A 22,495-nucleotide genomic window follows, 5' to 3' on the forward strand; every position below is an offset into this window, starting at 1 on the left:
TGCTTTCATGACCCTCTTGATATACGTGAACTCATGTAAGTCACGTAACAACCCTGAGTGGCCATTACTTGTTGGGATCCTCATGTAACCTTTGAGGAAACGGAGGCACAGAGGTGTTAAGTGAGCTGTCCCTGATCGCATCATTGATAAGCAATAGAGGTAGAATTCAAAACCGAGCCACCTGGCATAGTGTGCACGTTCCTACCTCTTATAGAGGATGGGAAATGTGTCCTTGATGGTTCCTTATTCCTGAGCTGGGAAGAGGGAAGGACAGCAGCTGCCAGCTCCTCCTACCTGGGCATCTGCATGGCATTGGTTTCCTCTTCTCTCTGGAGCTCCCTGAAGTTTTATGTTCTCATCGAATGGGCTCGGTACTTGCCCATAGCAATTGATGAAACTGGACAACCTCTTTCTGTACTTCAAAGATAGAGGGTCCCTTGAAGACAAAGTGGCCATGGGTCTCAGGCGTAAGGACTGGGAGTGTACACACTGCTTTAATAAATGAGCTGAAGGCACCGTTGGCTCCCAGCCAGAAGACCTCCGTTGATTGATGGGCAAATGGTGTGCTACATGTCATGGTGGCGTCATTCCTCATGGCCCACGGCCATTATCTTGCCTAAGCACTTTTGCTCAGAGTTTCTCCATCTCATCTTTTCCTGGAACAAGTCATCTGTAATCTCCCAAGTAGCGACCCTGCCTGTCTCCTGCCTTCATTCTCAGGGAAGGATGGTTTTTTTCTCAGGATGCCTGGAAGCTCGGTGACTCCTGGCTCGGAAGGAGTTAAGTCCAGCCTGGCTGCCTCTTGGGAACCTGTCCCCCTGGATCACTGTTGGTTTTCATCTTCATTATCTTGAATGACAATGCTGTCAGCACCCAGGAGGGGTCCTTGAACAGCCAGATGGTGGCTGGATTTTTCTGCTACTCATCAGTTTTCATCTGATTGCAGTGCAGGTGCGGGGGTGGGGGGAGTTATTTCTCAGCACTCCCCCTGACTTCCACTGTTCAAGTACATTCCTCCAGGAGCCCTTAAAGTGGCTACCAAGACTGAGAGAACTCCGGAGAGGTAAGATAGTGGATTCAATTCATTTAATAGATATTGACTGAGCACCTACTATGTGCCGGCAACTACATCAGGCACTGAGGGTACAAGAATGAACAAAGCCAAGCTCTTGCTCCAGTGGATCTTATATTCTAGTAAACAAAGAAACAAGTGTGGAGTCAGTCAAGTGCAGGGGCGGGGCTGGGGAGGAAAGATACAGCTGGTTACAGTACAAGGGGTCAAATGGTGATCAGCCCATGAGTGATGGCTAGGATTTGTTTTAGAAAAAGAGATTCTTAGCAGCCTCTCAGAGAAGATAACAAGTGATTGCAACACTGAATGAAGTCACCTAGGTGAGCGGGGAAGAGCATTCCAGGGAGAGGGCAAGGACGGGGCTCTGAGTGTGGCGTGTTATTAGCACTGAGTGCAGGGTGGGGAGGGTTACACACCCATTACCTGATCAAAGAATGCTTCGCTTTCTCTCATTCTAGCATTCTTACTTCATTCAGTGACCCTTTACTAAGGCTGCCATCGGTACCAAGTACTGCTTCAGCACCTGGGGATTTAGAAACACATATAATCCTTTGGGGAACCCCCTGGGATGCTGGGTGCTGGCATTTCGGCACTTCCGGAGTTTCCATTCACTTGTTTCACTGATTCCTGGCACTCAGGCCATCCATATCACTTCTCTTGCTTACCTCTTCCATCTCTCTTTGTATGACTTTTGTCTCTGTGGAGAATGGCTCCTCATTGTAAAGATATAAAACCCTGTCTCTCAACCCTGCTTCCTTCTGCATCCACCTTCATCACCAAAGAAGAGCCTGCAGAGAAGGCATTGACTTTCTCATCTTGGCCACCAGCATCTGGCTTCTATCCCACACACTGCTCTGTGTACCACTGGCGGCCTGGTTGTCACATCTAAATGACATCTCTGCCGTCCTTACCTTTCCTGAGCTTGCCTGCTGATCTCATCACATTGACACCTCCTTCAGCAGAGACCTCTTTGCGATTTTGGAAGAGGGCTCGCTGGAGATCCAGCTTACTCTTGAGAGCTCCCATCCGGTCCCCTCTTGCCTTTCAAAAGCAGGCTGTCTCTGGGTTCTGTGGCTTTTTCTCCTCTACGAACTCACCCCCCCTGGGGTACAGATGTATTTTCCCACCTGTCCCACTGGTGGCTTTATATCAACATGTCAGTTACAGAGTCCTTCATCTTCCCTCCTCTGCTCTATCGGTGAGCCTTACCTTTGTCCCTTTCTGCCATCCTGTGTCTTCTCATCCCTCAGAATGTTAGGGATTCTCCCAGGACTGTCTCTGACATACATCTCTTGGGTTCCATTTCTACTGCTTTTCTCCTCCCTCACTGCCCCTAGCAGCTTCACCAGCACCTGGGAACTTGTTAGAAATGCACGTTCTTGGGACTCCCCTGGTGTTGGTCCCATGGTTAGGACACCGTACTTCTACTGCTCGGGTTCAGTCCTTGGTTGGGGAACTAAGTTCCCACATTCTTCAACTAAGAAAAAATGCAGATTCCTGGGCCTTACCCAAGATTTACAGAAGTGCAAACTCTGGAGACGGGGCCCAATAATCTGTTTCAACACAGCTGTCCAAGTGGCTGATGCTCCCTGACATCTGAGAGCCAGGGAAGGAGACGTTGCTTCCTTCATGGTGGCCATGGCTCAGTGCTTGCTGCTCCAGACAATGGTGCACATGATACCACCTTGCCTTCTCCAAGAGCAGCCCCCATCTCAGCCCTCCTCTCATCAGCCATCTCTTGTGGTCCCCTTATCAGCCGCCGTGTCTGAGTTCACATGGTCCAGATGTGAACCCAGGCCAGAACACTTGAACTTTTTATCTCCAGTCTGCTGAGCTAACTCAGAGATTGCTTTTTTTGGTAAATGATATCCCAGGTGGCGCTAGTGGTAAAGAACCTGCCCGCCAATGCAGGAGACGTAAGAGATGCGAGGTTTCATCCCTGGGTCGGGAAGATTCCCTGGAGAAGAGCATGACAACCCACTCCAGTGTTCTTGCCTGGAGAACCCCATGGACGGAGGAGTGGTCCACAGGATCACATAGAGTTGGACACAACTGAAGCGACTTAAGCATGTGTGCGTTCCTTTGTAGGGGCTTCCCTGATGGCTTAGTGTTAGAGAACCTGCCTGCCAGTGCAGGAGACTCAGGTTCTATCCCTAGGTCAGGAAGATCCCCTGGAGAAGGAAATGGCAACCTACTCCAGGATTCTTGCCTGGGAAATCCCAGGGACAGAGGAGCCTGGCAGGCTACAGTCCCTGGGGTCGCAGAAAGAGTCGGACGCGACTGAGTGACTAACCAGCAACAACAATCTCTTTGTAGAGATGTGGCTCTTTTTATACAGTAGATGGGTTCCAAATTTTATGCACAGTGTGTTTTTCTGGGTGGGGAGGGAGAGAGGGTGATAGATTACTATTTTCAAGGAACTCTTTTAAATGCCCTGGGAGAAGCTGTGAATTGAAATAGCTCTTGTGTGCTAGTAGGGTGAATCTTCTGAAAGTGAAAGCAAATCACTTGCACTTCCGGCTTCCTCTTTTTCGTTGGAGGAAACAGGAGTTTGCTGATTTCCAAGGCTATTCTCAGGTTGGATGTTTTAGCTTTATGCTTCTTCCTCATTTGTTTTGAAGGGTTACCCATATGATTTTCTTAAGATTAGGTAAGATGAGAATTGTAGCAGGATGAAAAAAAGTCCCCCAAATACATCAGGTCCTAGTCCCTGGAACCTGTAAATGGTACCTTATTTGAAAAATAGGGAAAAGCCCATGGGAGATAATTCTGGCTGATAGGCGTAGAGTGGACCCTAAGTGCAACCCCATGTGTCCTTATCAGAGGGTGGCAGAGGGAAATATTCACACACCAAAGAGGAGAAGGCGAGGTGACCAGAGGCAGAGATTGGAGCCGTGCAGGCGCTAAGACGTGGGCTGCTGGCAGTCTCTAGGAGCTGGGAGAGGCGAGGAGCAGGTTCTCCCCTGGAGCTAGCACAGCCCTGTGACACCTTGAGTTTGCATTTCTGGCCTCTCAAGCTGTGAGAGAGTAAGTTTCTGTTCTTTTAAGTCACCGAGTTTGTATTACAGCAGATAGGGGATTTTCGTAGTTAAAGTGTTTAATCATTAAGTCACGTCAGACCCTTTTACGACCCTTTGGACTACGGCCCGCCAGGCTTCCCTGTCCATGGGATTTCCCAGGCAAGGGTACTGGAGTGAACTACCATTTCCTCCTCCAGGGAATCTTCCCGACCCTGGGACTGAACCCAAGTCTCCTGCATTGGCAGATGAGCCACCAGGGAAGCCCAAGGGGATTTTTTTTTTTTTTAAACCAGGATTTGCTGCTGCTGCTAAGTCACTTCAGTCGTGTCCAACTCTGTGCGACCCCATAGTCGGCAGCCCACCAGGCTCTTCCATCCATGGGATTTTCCAGGCAAGAGTACTGGAGTAGAAATTAAATAGAAGCTGTAAAAAAAAAAAAAAAAAGAGAGAGAGAGAAATGGCTATGTCTGTGTATAAAGGATGTCCCGGATGGCAGGTCTGTCTGTCCTTGGAATCAAGGTGTGGGACAGGCGGGGTTTGTGTCCTCAGCCCTGGCCTTCCCCAGCTCTGTTCTGACAATTTCCTAACCCTCCTACTCTGTCTTCTCCCTCAAGAGTGGCAGTCCTGTCTCGCATTCCCAGCCGCTCCCTCCACATCATGGTGCTCCCCCACATCCACACCTGCTCTTTTGTGCTCACTGATTGCCACGGGGGAGTTTAGCAATATCCAGTCCCTTTTGGAATTGGGATGGACCGGTGGCGGGAAGAACCAGGTGGGCTTTCTCCTGTCTCTGTCCCTACCCAGTGTCTGGAGACCAGACAAATATCCCAATTCTGAAATGAGCAAACTGGCCTCTGGAATGTTCCTTTAGGATGCTTTTCCTTTAGGGCCCCTCCATAGTTTTTTGTAGCAAAGGCCAGTGTTCTCTGCAAGGTGCACTTGCAGAGCTGCCTGGGATGCTTAGTCATTAAGTTACCCGTTTACTGGTCAACCACCAGAAGCACAAAAATGGGGACAGGAGCGCCTCGGGCTCTCAATTCATGTTTATAGGTGAAAGAATAGAGATGAACAGGTAAGTCATGGACTCAGAGAAATAGATGGAACTAAGAAACATCCGTCAATAAAATGCTAGCAAGATTCAGGGGACTGTGTGTCTCATGGGGACAAGTGACATGAACTTTTGGTTCTGTTGTTTTCTAGTCTTTGAAGTGAGGGTAATAATATCTACCTTATAAGACTGTTCTAAGGATTAGATGGGGTAATTGTATAAGTGAAGTACCTAGCCCAGTACACACTATAATGGCATTTTTGAAATTAGTGAACACTCAGTAATTGGCTACAGTTTTTGCTCACTCTTAGGTAATGTACTTAATGCAGATAAAGAATTCATTGTCATGGGTCGTGGGGTGCCCTGGGGTAACTGTAAAGTCTTGTACCAAGATCTGCCCTTTAATCAGGACAGGGAGCATGAAGTACTGATGACTCAGTTTGAACAAGGATATCTTGACCCAAAGGGCTGCAGGAAAAGCTCTGCCCACCAATGGACCTGGCCAGAAAATTCCTCCCCGTCTAAGGGGAAGGCCAAAGAGGACAGAGGGTGCTGTTGGCTTTGGGCAGACGCATCTGTCCATGGTCACAGTGTCTCTAGGCATGAGTCATTGGCTCTGTCCTCAGATAGAGGGCAAGGACAGGGGACACGCCATGTCATCAGACCTCACCCATCAGTGAGTGGGTGGGTGGAGCTCTGTCCTTGTAGAAGGATGGCTGGGCCTAATTCCTTCTTTAGTGACAAGCTTCATGTAAACTTGGGCAAGTTGTCATAAAGATTTTCTCCTCCTTGATATCCAGCAAGAGGGTTAACTTCGATAAATATGTAATATGTATTGACCTCTACTCTGTACCAGGCCGTGTTATTAGGTTCTGGGAAGACAGGAGGAAAAGACATGGTCTCTATCCTTGGGTCTTTAGGCAGCTTAGAGCTCCTAGTAGACTTGCACTGCAGGGAAGCAGCAGTGACAGGTGCCCTCTGGTTCTGTGGATGTATTTACACACACACACCCCTTGGGCAGCCAAGGTGTGTGTCATGGTCTGAATATAAGCTTATGCAGTTTTCTCATTGGAGGGCCTCTTGGCTGATGACTCATGATCTTGTTATTTTATTTTTAATATACCATTTATATTTATCAGGATGGATAGGGTTATGCTATTTATATTAACAACCCCCAAATCTCTGTGGTTTAAATAACAGAGATGCATTTCTTACTCATATTAACACTTTCATCTGAGGTGGGTATGTGTGTATGTGGAGGATGAGGTCCTGCCCTATGTTGTATTCTGGGACCCAGGCGGGTCCCAGCACTGGTATGTCAGAGCTCACAGTGACCAGAGGAAGTTGGAACCTGGGGAGTCACGTTCTGGCTCTTGAAGCCTTTTCTCCTAGTTCACTGGCCCGAGCTAGTCACCCAGGCACTGTTCACTTCAAGGAGCTAGGGAAGATTGAGTCTACCTGTGACGGTGAGAAGAGGAACCAGTGGATTCCTGACAGCCTGAAGGACCCCTACGCTACACCGACTGGCTTCAGGTTTGAATTCTTAAGCTAGAGAATATAACATAATGGTGTCCTTGGAAGAGGAGCTCGAGAAGCTGGTCAGAAACGTGAGAGACGAGTGGGTCTGACCTCTCGGAAAAGTACCAGGAAAGCTGTGTCCACAAGCTATAAGGTCATGTAGATCTACTGTGTAGGACTCTTTGTAACTCCCAAGGGCACACCTAATGTCATTGAAGCTTAAGTAAAATTTAGTGCTACACAGTTCCTTTGCCAGGCACCATGCCAAGGTAGGGGATACATGATTAACTGGGATCATTAAGAAAAATTTAGAATATATTTATTATACTGATTATAAGATCAGGGAAGCATCTTTTCGCTTAGTTAAAACTAAATGTTTTAGCAATATAAACAGTAAGACTTTTGTTACCTAAAAAAAGTCTCTTAAATGGTACCTGGGGAATTGGGGCATTGCTGTTTGTAGTTTTGCATTTCCTTCCTGTACTGTTTGTAAGTGCTGAATCATGTGGGCAGTCTTCTGTTTCACTCCCTTTTTCTTATTTTCTTTCTTGTTCATCATGCTTATGACTGTTGAGCATTTCTAGTAATGTATTGAAATTGAGCCACTTTGATATAAGCATATATGTGTACATACACATGTACACACACACACACACACACACACACACACACACCTGCCTGCTAGGAGATATGTGGGCTTTACCAAACAGAAGCTCATTGGTTGGGGTGAGAGAAGGTACATGGCATCATTTTGGAGTAATCTTGCCTGTTAATCTCTACTCTATTTTCCTCACATGCTCTTACTCTTCCTTTGTGCAGGTGGTTGGAAAGAAAGCTTCTTAAATACCTTTGGCTCAGTTTCCTGGAGATCTTTACTACCCAATCAGTCAAACAGACATTTATCAGACATGGTTTTTATACCCAAGGCATGGTGTGGGAAAAAAAAGAGAAGTGTCAGGTATGACCCACCCCCACTCTCTGGTAGTTTACAATTCAGGGATGGGGACATAAACTAGTAGGCACCTGCTGTGTGCCAGGCACTGTTCCAAGCCTATTCTGGATACATCATCTCATGTAAACCTATAATAGTCCCCAATAGCTTCTGGTTTTTCTACTTTGTGATGAAGAGATTGAAACTCAGAGAAGACCACTGACATTGCCATGCCTATGTAGTAAGTGACAGCATTTATAAACAAAACTAGAATACTCTTTTAAATCCAGTCAATGCTCTTACCGCAATGCCTGCCAGCCAACACAAAGCAGTTAGAGAACCCTAAAGCAGAGTAGGCTCTCAGGATAGCAGAGATTTTTGTTTGATCTCTTCACCATTGTGTTTCCAGGGACTAGGTAAGAGCCTGACACAGATACAGTGATGATCGAGGTCTCCTGCCTTCAAGGAGTGTATAGTCCAGAGCAGTGACACTGACAAGTACATTTATCATGTCAGCGTGGGGTGTCGTGGACCTCAGGGCAGAGGAGGGTGCATCCTGTGAAGGTTTTCAGTAGGTGTATTGGTTTTAGACATTGTGCCTCTTGAGCAGCAGCCTGGAGAAGGACTGGAGGGGGAAATATGGAGGTAATAAGGCCAGTCAAAACCTTGAATGAGTATGAATGAGAAGGGACTGGATCCAGACAGTAGCAGTGGGATGATGTTACAAGGGGTGGCACTGGAGATGTTAAGCATCGGCAATAAAGGAGCGAGAAGAATCTGGGAAGACCTGCACGTTCCTGGCTTGTGCAAATAGGTGGATGATAGTGGACAAGGAGGAAGCCCAGGTTTGACCAAAAAGATCCTCCTATGAGATGAGAACCTCCAAAGCCCAGGTTCTGTATTATGGACTTGTCTGGTGGCTCAGTGGTAAAGAATCCTCCTGCCAGTGTAGGAGATGCAGGAAATGTGGGGTTGATCCCTGGATAGGGGAGATCCCCTGGAGGAAGAAATGGCAACCCACTCCAATATTCTTGCCCAGAGAATCCTGTGGACAGAGGAACCTGGTGGGCTACAGTCCATGGGATCACAAAGAGTTGGCTATGACTGAGTGCGCACACAGCATGCACACGCCTGGTTCTATATTAGCTTTTTGACCTTGGGCAGAATTCTTAACCCCTGAGCCTTATATTCTTATACTGTGGAAATACTAATTATACCTGCCTCGTAAGGTTATTGTAAGGATGGTATGAAATCATACACATAAAGCACTTAAAGTTTGACATGTAAATGCTGGCTTTTGGTAATTATTAATAATTAATGATGAATAACTAATGATGAATATGGATAAACTTAACTGTAGTGGAGAAGTTAATATCTGGTAACCTGTATTCTCCTTTTAACGAGTTGTGGCAAAAAGCTATAGGAAAAAATAAAGAGAGGAGGAAAATTATTAATCAAGTATCTGTTATATTGCCAGGGTCTGTGTCTGGTCCTATACACTGTGGTTTGCAAATTTTCACTGTTTAATTATCTTAACCATCTGTCAAGCTAGGAAAATGGTGCCTTAGGTAGAAGCCAGCCGAGTAGACCCAAGAATGTCTAATGACTTAAGATGTTTATTTCTCATTCTCAGAATGAGTATGTTGGGAGAATAAAGGAGGAGATGTCTCTGCTCCACACAGTGACTCAGGCCACAGGAAACCTATCGTCCACAAGTGATGTCTAAGCTCTGGACAGCAGAGAGCAAGATCGCGAGCAGTGAGTGTGGGACCACATCTTTGCTGCTCACATCCCTCTGGTTAGAACCTTGTCAGATAGGTGAACTCCAGGAGAGAGTGGAGGACAGAGGAGGTGTGTGTGCCACAGTCCATGGGGTCGCAAAGGTTCAGACACGACTTAGTGACTGAACAACAGCACCTCTCACAGCATGGAGGCTGGGGAATTGTCTCACCCTGACCAATTGCTGGACAGTTGCCCTTCTCCAAAAGAGGCCCAATTTATAGATGAAGAAACTGAATTTTTGAAAAACTAACAGTCTTATTTAAGGGCACATTGATTATTTACAGGGATGGTAAGATTCACTTTCAAGTTTGTCTCCCCCCATCAACACCCCACGGAATATGTAGAGGATGGTTAGGGAGGCTGTGTGGGTTAAATGAAGTGGATTTGGTTGGATTAAGTACTTGATAAAGTATGTATGTAAGTAAGTAATAAAGGAAGGATATTGGAAGTCAGGGCTGTTGAGTCAGCTCCTAGAGGATGTGGAGGGCCGGGAGCTGGTACCAAGGAGGTGCAGGTGCAGGTTGTTGGCATCAAGGAAATGAGTGACTTGGTAAACCAGTGGTGTGGGTGAGCAGCCACAGTCCTGCTGGAGTTGCCCTGGATGGCAGTATACTTTGAAAATGGAGGAGCCGAGATTTCCTAAAGGACAGCAGAGGGATACAGAGCTTGTGGCCAGAAAGCCTAAACTTCAAAAAAGTCATCTTGAGCATTTGTATATGTGCACTGTTTTTTAGCTCTGCCATGAATATTATAGAATATTAAACTGATGGTGAGCTTTGAGCTCACGTACCACAGGGAGGAGATAAAATGTGATGTGATGATGGGCCTGACAGAAATTGGCTGTTGTGATCAATATCTTTGGATTACAGAGACCACAGGGGCCTGTGTGAACTTTCAAGTTGCTTGCCATCTGGGATCAGGCTGCTGGTGAAATCGATGAGTCTAGTTCTCTTCAAACTGGTGGTCTTTGAAGTTGCTTTTGAACGTGGGGATAAATCAGTACATCAACATGTATTTATTGAACATGTACCACGTGCCCAAATATTTTCAGCACCAGTTCTTAGGATGACAATGGGGAACAGGAATGAGGAATAGTCTGCAGCCTTGGCTGGAATCCAGTTGTAGAGAGGATGCCCTCCTGGGGAGTGGTTGAGGGATCACAGAAAACAGAGCCCTAGATGTTGGGATGACCTGAATTCTCATCCACTGAGTTTGTGAGCCTTTGACAAGTTACTGGGTTGGCTGGTCCTTGGGTGTCTCATCCATTTAACAGCGGACTTCCCTGGTGGCTCAGATGGTAAAGAATCTGCCTGCAATGCGGAAGATCCAGGTTTAGTCAGTGGGTCAAGAAGATCCCCTGAAGAAGGGAATGGCTACCCGCTCCAGTATTCTTGCCTCCAGAATTCCATGGACAAAGGAACCTGGCGGCTACCATTCATAGGGTCACAAAAGAGTCAGACACAACTTACCAACTAAACAACAACAATAGCAAATATTGTGAATGAGTGTGTGCACTCAAATATACCACCTGTATTTTTTTTATGAAAGATTTTCTCCTACTTTTTGCATTAAAAATGCTCTGACTGTTGAAGGACTGTTAAACATACACATGAACAAATGTTATAAACTGCACTCTCACCCTGCACTGTTCATTGACTGAACCCGGGAGCCCCACATTGGTATCTTCAGCCCCCCGTTCCCTTGTGCCCCACATTGAGTAGGAGGGGAAATGCCACGTATTCAGCAATTATGAACTGGCCCTTGTGTCATAGGGAGATCTGAATATTTGTGCCATTTGAGTAGGTATAGTAATACCCCCATTTTTATAGTTGTAAACTGTCCAAGGTCAAGTTAGTTAGGGAGCTGGGGTCTATACCTGCGAAGGCCCTTTGACCACCCACCCTGTTCTTGCTTCCTCCCTCCATCCTTCAGCTTCCCGGTCTGTCAGCTGTGGATAATGATTTTGTCCTGTCTTACTGCTGACCCCCTCAATAATATTGACCTAGCAGGAAGTTGTAAGGTATAACTAATAAAAATGACAGGGAAGCCTTCTGCCAATAGAAGGTGTGCTGCTGCTTGCTAATTCACGGAGGAGCCCAGCAGTGATGGGAGGGCAGATTTATTAGGCAGCTATTTATCTAGTGGATTTTTCCTGCCCTCAGTTCAATTAGGAAGCTGCATCTGGCTCCAGCAGCTCCATCCTCTATATTTTTGCTCTGTTAACTTCCGTGATCTCTCCATATGTGGATTTGGGGACTTCACGACCACTCGACAGCACTGTTACTTTGGGAGTTGGGTTTGGGGATGCTGTGTTGGGTGTCCAGCCATGAAAGCTGTGGGGTCTGCCCCAGGGGTCTCCTGGTCTAGAGGGAGGGCACAGATGAGTAAGTGACCAGGAGCAGCAAGGGATGGTGAAGCTGGAGAAAGGCCCTGAACACAGCGCTGTGGAACACCTTACCTCTGAGTGAGGAGAGGGAAGAGGCAGTCAGGGGGGCCTTCCACAAGGAGTGGCACTGGCAGAGTCTGAGCCAAGGGCCCTTGCAGGGGTCAGGAGCTTAAACTCTGGAGCCCACCGGCCCCTTTCTGGCTGGGAGACCTTGAAAGTGTTGTGAAAATGTTAGTTGCTCAGTTGTGTCCGACCCATAGACAGCTAGATGGATGGATGGATAGCTAGATAAGACATGCTGTGCTGGATTAGTTGCTCAGTCATATTCAACTTTTTGCAACCCCGTGGATGGCAGCCTGCCAGGCTCCTCTGTCCATGGAATTCTGGAGGCAAGAATACTGGAGTGGGTAGCCATTTCCTTCTCCAGAGGATCTTCCCAACCCAGGGATCAAACCCGGGTCTTTTGCATTGCAGGCCGATTCTTTACTGTCTGAGCCACCAGGGAATTGACTCTCTTTCTATGGCTGTAATACGGAAGTGGCGAGACTGTCATCATAGCATGACAGTAGGGCTGTCTTGAGCACTAAATGAATTTTTACATGCAGAAGGCTTACAACAGTAGGTGATACCTGAGTAGTTTAAGCATGAGTGTGTGTGGACCTGCGTGTTCCCAGCAGAGGCATCAGCACCTGCATGGGCTGGTGGTGAGAATGTATTTACTCAGGGCTAGGTGGGAGTTGGGGCTGGAGGCAGGTGTCAGGACACCCGTGTGACAGGCAAAGAGGGACCTACTGAGGCTTGGGTGTATATATTTGACATTGTGTGCGTATGTGTGTGTGTGTTTGTGGGTACACACACACCTGTGGCACTCACTCAGTGTCTTAACTCTAGGGACAGGTTGTGGTGAGTGAGGTCAAGTGGAGGAGGATGACCTGAGAAAAGGATGACAATCCATCACCATCGCCTTTCCAGGAGAGTATTCTGGAATTGGAGATGAGTGAGTGAGAGTCATGGAGGGGATATTAATTTGGGGGGCTAGAGAGGCCTGAACTAGAATCTTGGTCCCCAACATATCTATCTATCTGTTGCTCCATCTATCTAGCTACCACTCAATTAATCATCCATCACTCCATATGTTTATATCTATGCATGTTTTATCTATCTCTCTCCCCACCTCTATCCATCTATCTAGCTATCTAGCAGTCATCTATCTCTCTGTTTACTTATATCTCTCTGTGTTTTATAGCTGTCTATCTACCTACTTATCAATCATCCATCTCTCTATTTGTATCTATATATATCTTATCTAGGGGGCTTCCTAGATAAGAGAGCTTCCTAGATAAGAAAGCTTCCTCAGTTCAGTTCAGTCGCTCAGTCATGTCTGACTCTTTGCGACCCCATGAATTGCAGCACACCAGGCTTCCCTGTCCATCACCAACTCCCAGAGTTCACTCAGACTCACGTCCATCGAGTCAGTGATGCCATCCAGCCATCTCATCCTCTATCGTCCCCTTCTCCTCCTGCCCCCAATCCCTCCCAGCATCAGAGTTTTTTCCAATGAGTCAACTCTTTGCATGAGGTAGCCAAAGTACTGGAGTTTCAGCTTTAGCATCATTCCTTCCAAAGAAATCCCAGGGCTGATCTCCTTCAGAATGGACTGATTGTATCTCCTTGCAGTCCAAGGGACTCTCAAGAGTCTTCTCCAACACCACCACCACCACAAAAGCATCAATTCTTCGGTGCTCAGCCTTCTTCACAGTCCAACTCTCACATCCATACATGACCACTGGAAAAACCATAAACTTGACTAGATGGACATTTGTTGGCAAAGTAATGTCTCTGCTTTTGAATATGCTATCTAGGTTGGTCATAACTTTTCTTCCAAGGAGTAAGCGTCTTTTAATTTCATGGCTGCAGTCACCATCTGCAGTGATTTTGGGCCCCCCCCCCAAATAAAGTCTGACACTGTTTCCATTGTTTCCCCATCTATTTGCCATGAAGTGATGGGACCAGATGTCATGATCTTCGTTTTCTGAATGTTGAGTTTTAAGCCAGCTTTTTCACTCTCCTCTTTCACCTTCATCAAGAGGCTTTTGAGTTCCTCTTCACTTTCTGCCATAAGTGTGGTGTCATCTGCATATCTGAGGTTACCGATATTTCTCCCGGCAATCTTGATTCCAGCTTGTGCTTCTTCCAGCCCAGCATTTCTCATGATGTAATCTGCGTATAAGTTAAAGAAGCAGGGTGACAACATACAGCTTTGACGTACTCCTTTTCCTATTTGGAGCCAGTCTGTTGTTCCATGTCGAGTTCTAACTGTTGCTTCCTGAACTGCATACAAATTTCTCAAGAGGCGGGTCAGGTGATCTGCTATTCCCATCTCTTTCAGAATTTTCCACAGTTTATTGTGATCCACACAGTCAAAGGCTTTGGCATAGTCAATAAAGCAGAAATAGATGTTTTTCTGGAACTCTCTTGCTTTTTCAGTGATCCAGCGGATGTTGGCAATTTGGTCTCTAAAGCTTCCTAGATAAGCTCAAATCTTCAGCTGGTAAAGAATCTACCTGCAATGCAGGAGACTCCAGTTTGATCCCTGCATCAGGAATCCCTGGAGAAGGGATAGGCAACCCATTCCAGTATTCTTGGGCTTCCCTGGTAGCTCAGATAGTAAAGAATCCTCCTGCAATACAGGAGACCTGGGTTCAATTCCTGCATTGGGAAGATCCCCTGGAGGAGGGCATGGCAACCCAGTCCAGTATTCTTGCCTAGAGAACCCCCAGGGACAGAGGAGCCTGGTGGGCTACAGTCCATGGGGTTGCAAAGAGTTGAATATGACTGAGCAACTAAGCCAGCACAGCATGTCTTATCTAGCTATCCATCCATCCATCTAGCTATCAGTCATCCATCTCTGTATTATGTATGGTTTATCTATCTATTTATCATCTATCTATCTGCCTATCAATTAGTCATCCATCTCTCTATTTATATTTATATATGTTCTCTCTCTCTCTTTCTCTCCTTCTCTCTCAAAACCAGAATACCTCTTGAGGATTAAGTCAGGAAGGAGAACCCAGATGCTGCCCTGCTCTGCTCTGAGATAGTTTTTCACTCTTCATTTCTTTCCCACGCAGACCACAGTGGGGCGTTGTCTGAGTCAAGCCTTGTGTTTCTATGTCTTAGACACTTTCTATTTGTGAAAACTGTGCAAGCGTCCAAAAGCCAGGCCATGCCTTTGTGTGCTCATTTAATGAGCAAATTGAATGCAAAAGAGGAAAAGTTTGGAGATAATTGGACTCAGGAGGGTTGCCTGTTTTTTGGGAGGTGATGAGCAGTTGATAGTCTCATAAGAAGTGCTTATGATGATCTGTACATGGTTCAGCAGCTGTATGCCTTCCTTTTGAAGCACCTCCGGGAGGTTTTCCCTTCACGATGAACCCTCCCCATTCTCTGCAGATGCTGAACTCGCAGGGCGGTGGTATAGACGGAAGCACACACATCTTCCAGCACCATCCCCTGTGGGAAGGATGGAGAAGGAGCTCAAATCTTCCCTGTAATCCTGTGTCGAGGCTTCATTTTTCACGGCCAGCCAGTCTCTTCCCTGAAGTCACAGCCCCAAGTGTGTGGGCCCCTGAGCTGGGTTGATGGACAGGTGCCTGCACTTTGCACTCTGCTCTGTTTCCAAGATCGTACCTCGGATGCAAAGAGTTCTGTTTGGTGGTTGTCAAAGCCACTGTCCAAAGCTGATCACTTACCCACATGTCTTAGAACAAATGAGGGCCACACAGTGCTTTTTCTCCAATGGCAGATTTGCCCGGCATGAAGAAAGAACATAATTGGAAAATGGGCAATATTCACATAGCAATTACTGTGCCTGTTAATGAGGTTTACATGAAGGCTTCCAGTGAATGGATGAAGAACAGTGAGTTTGAAATTCATGTTGAGCAGCTGGACAGCCTGATAAGGGAGCAGACGAGGGGGGCCTGGGCTTAGCCAAGGGGAGCAGGACCAAGAGAAACCCTCGCCTTGGCTCTCCCCTTGCTCAGTGCTGCCCTGGTCTCCTTACTGTCCTGGGAGAAACTGAGCCTGTTAGACTCCAACCTCCAGACTGCACCGCCCCAGCCAAGAGGGAGAGGAGCCAGTTTGGCTAGGTTGTGGGACCCCTCGGGCTATGCTCAAAGTGTAGCCAGTGGCAAACTATTAAATCTCCTTTTCTTGGTATTAGGACCTGTAGTAATTTGGGGGGACCACATGTCAGGGAAAGCATTATTACCATATTGAGTGTGAAGGTCTGAGCCTAAATCAAGGCTCTGTTAGTAACATCTGTGTAATTTGGCTGCAGGGAGCTGCAGTTTCCTCATCCATAGGAAAGTCAGTCTAATGGAAGTGAATGGTTTACATGACATGACGTTATGCATATGGTGGTTGCTGTTTCATTCAGTGTTCAGAGCAATAGAACCGATGGGAGCTGTAGATACAAGCAGATACAGATATACATATTCCCAGAGGTTTAGGTGTAAGGGATCAGCTCACATGACTATTGAGCCTGGCAAGTCTGAAGTTTATGGGGCAGCCAGCAGGCTGGGACCTCAGGCAGGAGAGAATGCTGCAGTCTGAAGGCAGAATTTCTTCTTCTCTGGGAAACCTCCACCTCAAGTTTTGCCCCAGAGGCCTTTGACTGATTGAATGAGGCCCACTCCCATCATTGAGGGTCCTCTCTTTTACTTAAAGTTATCTGACTGTAGATGTTGCCCGTGTCTATCTACAAAATACCTTCACAGGATTGCTGAGACTAGTGTTTGGTGAATACCTGGGGACTCTAGGCCAAGTTGACATCAAAGGAACCGTCACAGCCACTGTCGTTGTCATGGGCGAGCCAGAAACCAGGTGCTGTGCTTGGCCCCGTTGGAGGTGATTGGTAAACTGTCACTTCTGGCCTGACACACACCTGGTGTCTTAGCTCCAGGGACGGATTGTGGTGGATGAGGTTGGGTTGAGGAGGATGACTTGAGTGATTGAGGCGCTTAGAGGAGGGTGACAGTCCATCATACTAGCCTTTCGAGGAGAGTATCCTGAAATTGGAGATGATTGAATGAGAGTTAAACGTATGTCATCAAGAGGATATTAATTTTGGAGGTCAGACAGAGCTGACGTGGAATCTTGGCCTCAAGACATCTTCTTTCCCACCCCACATTATGATCAGTAACTTAATCCTAATGATAGTTTTTTGTTGTTGTTGTTCTGTAAAATGGGAAAAAAAACGTTATCTTTTAAGCTCATGGCAAGAGTTTTGAGTATATCTGATGTGATTTGAATACTCAGTAAATTTTTGTTTCCCTCTCTGTATCTGTTCAGTGTTCATGGGATATTTGTTTCAATCTTAAGATTTTCCTGTACGGGCTTTTAAATTGGGAGCATTACAGAATGCAGGGGAGTTAAACTGGAAATACCCATCAAAATGGGGAAGAGTATGTTGCTCAGCAGTGCCTGGGCTTACTGTGTTCTTAGTGAACATGCATTTCCCCATGAGCTTTTTGTTTGTTTGTTGGACAGGCTGGGCTGGGTCTTGGTTGCTGCATAGGCATTCTCTATGCAACGAGCGTACGAGCGATGAGTGGGGGCTACTTTTCGCTGTGGTACATGGGCTTCTTACTGAGGTGGCTTCACTTGTGGCAGAGCACAGGTTCTAGAGCAGGCAGGCTTCCGTAGTTGTGGCACACGGGACCAGTAGTTGAGGCTCGTGGGCTCTGGAACTCTGGCTCAGTAGTTACGGTGCGTGGGCTTAGTTGCTCTGTGGCATGTGGGATCTGCCTGGACTGGGGATTGAACCAGTGTCCCCTTCATTGGCAGCTGAGTTCTTAACCACTAGGCCACCAGGGAAGCCGCCCTCCCCCCATACACACACACACACACACAACATCTTTGAGCAGAAGATATAGAGTATCCTGAGCAGTGTTTTGTCATCTGAGTGGAGAGCTGAGATAGGTAGAGGTAGAGGACTGTTTCCTGATGATTGTGTTTACATGGGACCAGCAGCACATCACTGCCTCTGAAAATGAGTGCTCACTCTTCTCCATCCTTTTTCATGTGTCCCCTGGTCTCTTAGGCAAAAGGGGTCCTACATGTGAGATGTACCTTTTCTACCAAGATGTGTGTGGGTGGGGGACAGCACGGGCACCCTGTTCTGTTTCTGATCCTGGGATACTTGACTGTCAGGGGCTGAACAAAACAATCTATGTGATACTGGTTATATTTCTACAAGCTTGACATCCTTACCTGGGACAGCTCCTTAGAATGGCACTTCTTAACGCACTAGATGTTTCTGATAACACCCCTGCAATAGACTGGATGTCTGTGTCATCTCCCCTCCCCAGTCATTCATATGTTGAAATCTAGTCCCTAAAGTGGTGGTATTAGGAGGTGGGACCTTTGGAGTTAGTTATGATTAAATGAGAGCATAAAGATAGAACCCCCATGAATGGAATTAGTGCCCTTATAAGAGTCACCACCACCTGCTCTACCACTACTGACTCCAAAGAGTCGGACATGAGTGAAGCAGTCTACCTAGCACATATACATGTCGAGGGGGTGACAGAGACATTCAGTGGTGCTGTTACAAACATCTCCTGCATTCAGAAGTGCCATTCTAAGAGGCAATAAGTTATCCCAAATAAGGATGTTAAGCTTTTGGAAATATACCCATATCACACCCAGATTTCAGACTCTCCAACCTCCAGAATTATGAGAAATAACTTATTTTTTTTATTAGCCAGTCAGTGTATGGTACTTTGTCATAGCTGCCTGAAGTGACTTAGGACAACCACTGAAACCAAATCTAAACTAATAGCCTGAATTTATATGCTAACTTGGTACCACCTAGTGGGAAGAAAAACCAGAAAGCCACCAGAACCAATCACAATAAATATACCTGTACTTTGTCTTCTTCTTTCTTTGTCTCCTTGAGGAAGCCATGAATTCCTTGAAGAAGCCATGAATTCCTTGAAGGACAGCTAGTTTTCTTTTCATCTCCATGCTTCACTGTCTGGGGTCTGGTGTGCTGTCACAGCCGAGTTCATGTTTGTGGATGAGTGAACAAACTGTGAAGGAACATCCTGATCAGTGTTATGTTCTTGGCCTGGACAGCTGTTGAGGTCTAACTGTGTTTATGGAATGAATTACTCTACACAAAGGGAAACTCAGCAATGGACCAGCATCCTAAGGGGATATCTCAGAGGATCTGTTAGATGGATGGACCATCTGTGCCCTGGCCATGTGGATCAAAGATGAACGTGTGATTGAGTGAGGTCTTAGCAATGACAACCAACCCTGGCTGGAATGTGTGCAATGGAAGGCTCTGGTTTGAGTCCTGGTTTCCCTTGGGGACTTGAGTGGATGGAAATGACATTGTGTTACAGAGAGCCATCACTTGGGCAAACATCTGGAGGATGTAATGACAAGGGAAAGACAATACATGCCCCAAAGAGCCTTGTCCAAAACGAAACTGTCTGTCACAAGCTATGGGCAGGTGAGTTACTCTTTTGGAATCCTAGGAAGGCAGAGTAGGGCAAGCATGATTCCCAGTACCTTCAGAGCTTGCTGGAGCTTATTAGCATGGCTGTGATCTCATGAACAGGTTCTCTGGGGCCTCTGTTCCTGGAGCATCAGATATTAAATCCTCTTGAGGAAGAAATGAGTTTTTAAGGTCTATATTTACATGTGTTAATTGTCTTCTGCACTGGTCCACTAGATTAAACCTATCAAAAGAAATTTTTCAAATCTCTTTTAGTGGCATCATTATGTCCCCAAGGTTGACATCTCGGAGTCATCCTTAGAAACATATTCTCTCTACAGTTTTCCCTCTCCTTGCCCCTGTCTTGCTTAGGTCATCAGGTTGAGCTTTAGACCAGGTAGTCCATTCCCTCCTGGTGTTGCTGGCAAGTCTTTTCACCTCCATCTGTCACGGCCTTGGGCAGGGTTCCCATCCTCTCTGACCTGGAGTGTTGTACTAGCCTGGTCTCCTCCTCCCTTTGTCTTCTAATCCATCATTCTCCTGCTGCCACAGTGGTTTTTCTAAAGCTCAGAGCAGCTCATGCAGCCCCTGCTTAAGCCTCCTTGGTCACTCCTCATTGCCTCTAGAAAAAGTCCAAACAGCTTAATAGGATGTATAAATCTGTTGCCAGGCGGGGTCCTTCCTGGCCTTGGGCCCTACCTCTATACATCAGATCTCAACTTCCCCACTCTCTAGATCTGACATATTCTCCCATGTTTCCAAGATTTGGAGATTCTTTTTCCCTCTTGGAAAGCATATTAACTTTTTCTGCCTGTCAGACACCTCCTTATCCTTCAAGACTTCAGGTTTTGTTGGTAGAACTGAATTGCAGGCAAATGATGACTCAGAAGGTGCTGAGACTGGCAGGCTTCTGTGAAATGCATGGCTTTCTTTTCGTGGAAATTCTCTCCAGCTCAAGCCAGCAGTGCTGCACAAGGGAGCCTGGTTTGTTCATGCCTTTACTCGCTCTGCTAAATTGTGTTTTATTAATGTGTGTGATTGTACTGATGTTCGGGCTACTGTGCTAATGGCTGATAATTGCCTTAATGAGATATTTGTGAGAAATACAGTAATACCAGGAGGAATGAAAGCAGTCCCACCACAGCTGGTGATGGAACAGCCCTTTGGCTGACTTCAGGGAGGAACAGCTCGTAGGATTCTGGCAGTTAGAAGAAGGAAGAGCTCCAAGTTCCCCACTTATTTTGAATGCCCAAGTTACCCAACTTCCACTCAAAAGTTAACCACGCACATGTCAGGAGAGCACATGATGCTGGGCAGCACATCTCAGAGGCAGATGATAATCAGAGTTTTCCCCATACTGTGTGTCCATCCAAGTTCAGTCTCCTGGGGCTCCGTTCCGTGCTGTTTTCACCATGGGATCCAGGATGGTGAGGCCACCCCATCAAGACTATTGTTGGTCATCTTAGCAGAGAGAGGAAGGCACACAACTGGTTCTTAAAGCTTCCTCTTCATCACTTGTGTTCTTATTTCATCGGCCAGAGTAAGTCATGTAGCTGTGCCTGGGCAGAGCAGTTCTGTCCTGATGTACTCAGAGCCTGACGATGGTATTGTGAACAGCCTGAGGGTCCCTGAAGCACAGTATAGTGGATTGTGAAATTCCTGTTGTCACATCCTCGGAGAAATACAATCCCCGTGCACACATCACCATTTGGACTGCATCTGTCTCTAGTATCAGATCTTAAGCATCCTTGGGATGGGGAGATTTCTGGGTCTTATTTACGTTTGATCCCAGAGTTGTGCAAAGTGCCTCCTTCAAGATTTGTAAACACTCAGCAAATAATAGTTGATTAAATTTATATGTGACTGAAGAAGGCGTGTCATCTGGATTCCCACCCCCCTCTCACACACACTTATTTGTATCAAGCACCGTTGTGACAGGTGGGGAGGGGTTGTGTGTGTTCTCTTGCTGACTTCTCCCAGCTCTCTGGCAAGTCTTCACCCTTCTTATTTCGGATAAGGAGATGAAGAAACTTAAAGAGCAGGAACTTAAAAATTTAATACGTGGTTGTAAACACAAAAGCTTACTAAGTAAGCACTTACTATGCACTGGTCCCTATTGTAAGCACTTCTTATGGATTAACTTATTCACTTCCCAACAGTTCTGTGAAGCAGATGGCTATCATCCTGGTTTTGCAGATGATGAAACTGAGCGCAGAGAAGTTGAGAAGGTTAGCCAAGGTCACACGCTTGGAAGTGGCAGAGCTGGGATTTTTATCCAGGCAAGCTTTCTCCAAGGCTTTGCTCTTTATAACTCTCTGTGGTCTCACCTGCTGTGCCAAACTACTGATCACACTGGGTTTTTGGGAGCTGCACAGTTTGAAAATGCAAGGGAGAAGATTTGAGGTCAGCTCTGAGTCTCATTGACTCCCTTTGAGCAGGGCAGTCGGTATCCCTGACAAGTTTCAGGGGCCTGAGTACTGCTCTGGGGACCAGAATGTAAAGATAAATAAGCTCACTTCCCATTTTCAAGGAGTTTATAGTTGGGGAGATGTCATGTTACAGATAATTTCAATGTAATGACATAGCCACGTTCTTGGAAAGTGTTCAAGAAGCTATTTGTTTTCTCCCAATATGTGATTATGTAAAGAGGTGTTTTTGCTGAAGGTCCAGTAAGCACTGCATCTAGAAAACACCAGGTTCATTTGTACAGCTCCAGACTGTCCTGAAGGCCAGACTCAGACTCTGGGCCATTCGAACATGTGTGTATAGCCAGGTTTGCTGCCGCCATCTCTGGATTTGGTTTCACAGTTACGTCTGATCCTCTCAACTCCTTCAGGGAGCCTTGCTTCAATCTGCTTTTGCTTATTTCTTCTTCTTCTGGATGATGTGACCCTTTATTCATTCATTCATTCATTCATTCATTCATTCTACTTGTCCATCTGTTCATTCACTTAACAGACACTTAAAAATTTACCTACTTGTTTTGTTTTTGTATTTTTGTGTTTTTTTTTTGACCAGGCACAACTTCTTGGCACAGGAAATACAAGTGGTGAATAACACAAAGACTTGTCATAAGCTTAAATTCTACTGAGAGACAGTGAAAGAAGTCAGACACTAGAAAGGTCCCATATTGTATCATCCCATTTATGTGAACCATCCAGAATAGTTCATCTCTAGAGACAAAAATCCAAGTTGATCATGATCAAGGTTTGCTGGGGAAGGGGGCAGAGA

The 22,495-nt window shown here is 46.3% G+C and overlaps 1 protein-coding gene across 3 annotated transcripts in view; it reads left to right on the forward strand.

Annotated features, from left to right (window-relative positions):
* LARGE (like-glycosyltransferase) overlaps window positions 1–22,495 on the forward strand; it is a 619,028-nt gene that overhangs the window by 94,732 nt on the left and 501,801 nt on the right. The window contains exon 1 of one of the 3 annotated variants that reach the window (XM_010853353.1): window positions 8,682–9,347. The exons of the other annotated variants lie outside the window; for them this stretch is intronic. The gene's annotated coding sequence lies outside the window, so the exon portion shown is untranslated. Of the gene's footprint in view, window positions 1–8,681; window positions 9,348–22,495 lie in introns of those variants that run through there. 3 annotated transcript variants of the gene reach the window in all.

This window comes from Bison bison, unplaced genomic scaffold, assembly GCF_000754665.1.
Source record: "Bison bison bison isolate TAMUID 2011002044 unplaced genomic scaffold, Bison_UMD1.0 scf7180017864327, whole genome shotgun sequence".
In the NCBI taxonomy this organism is placed as follows: Eukaryota; Metazoa; Chordata; class Mammalia; order Artiodactyla; family Bovidae; genus Bison; species Bison bison.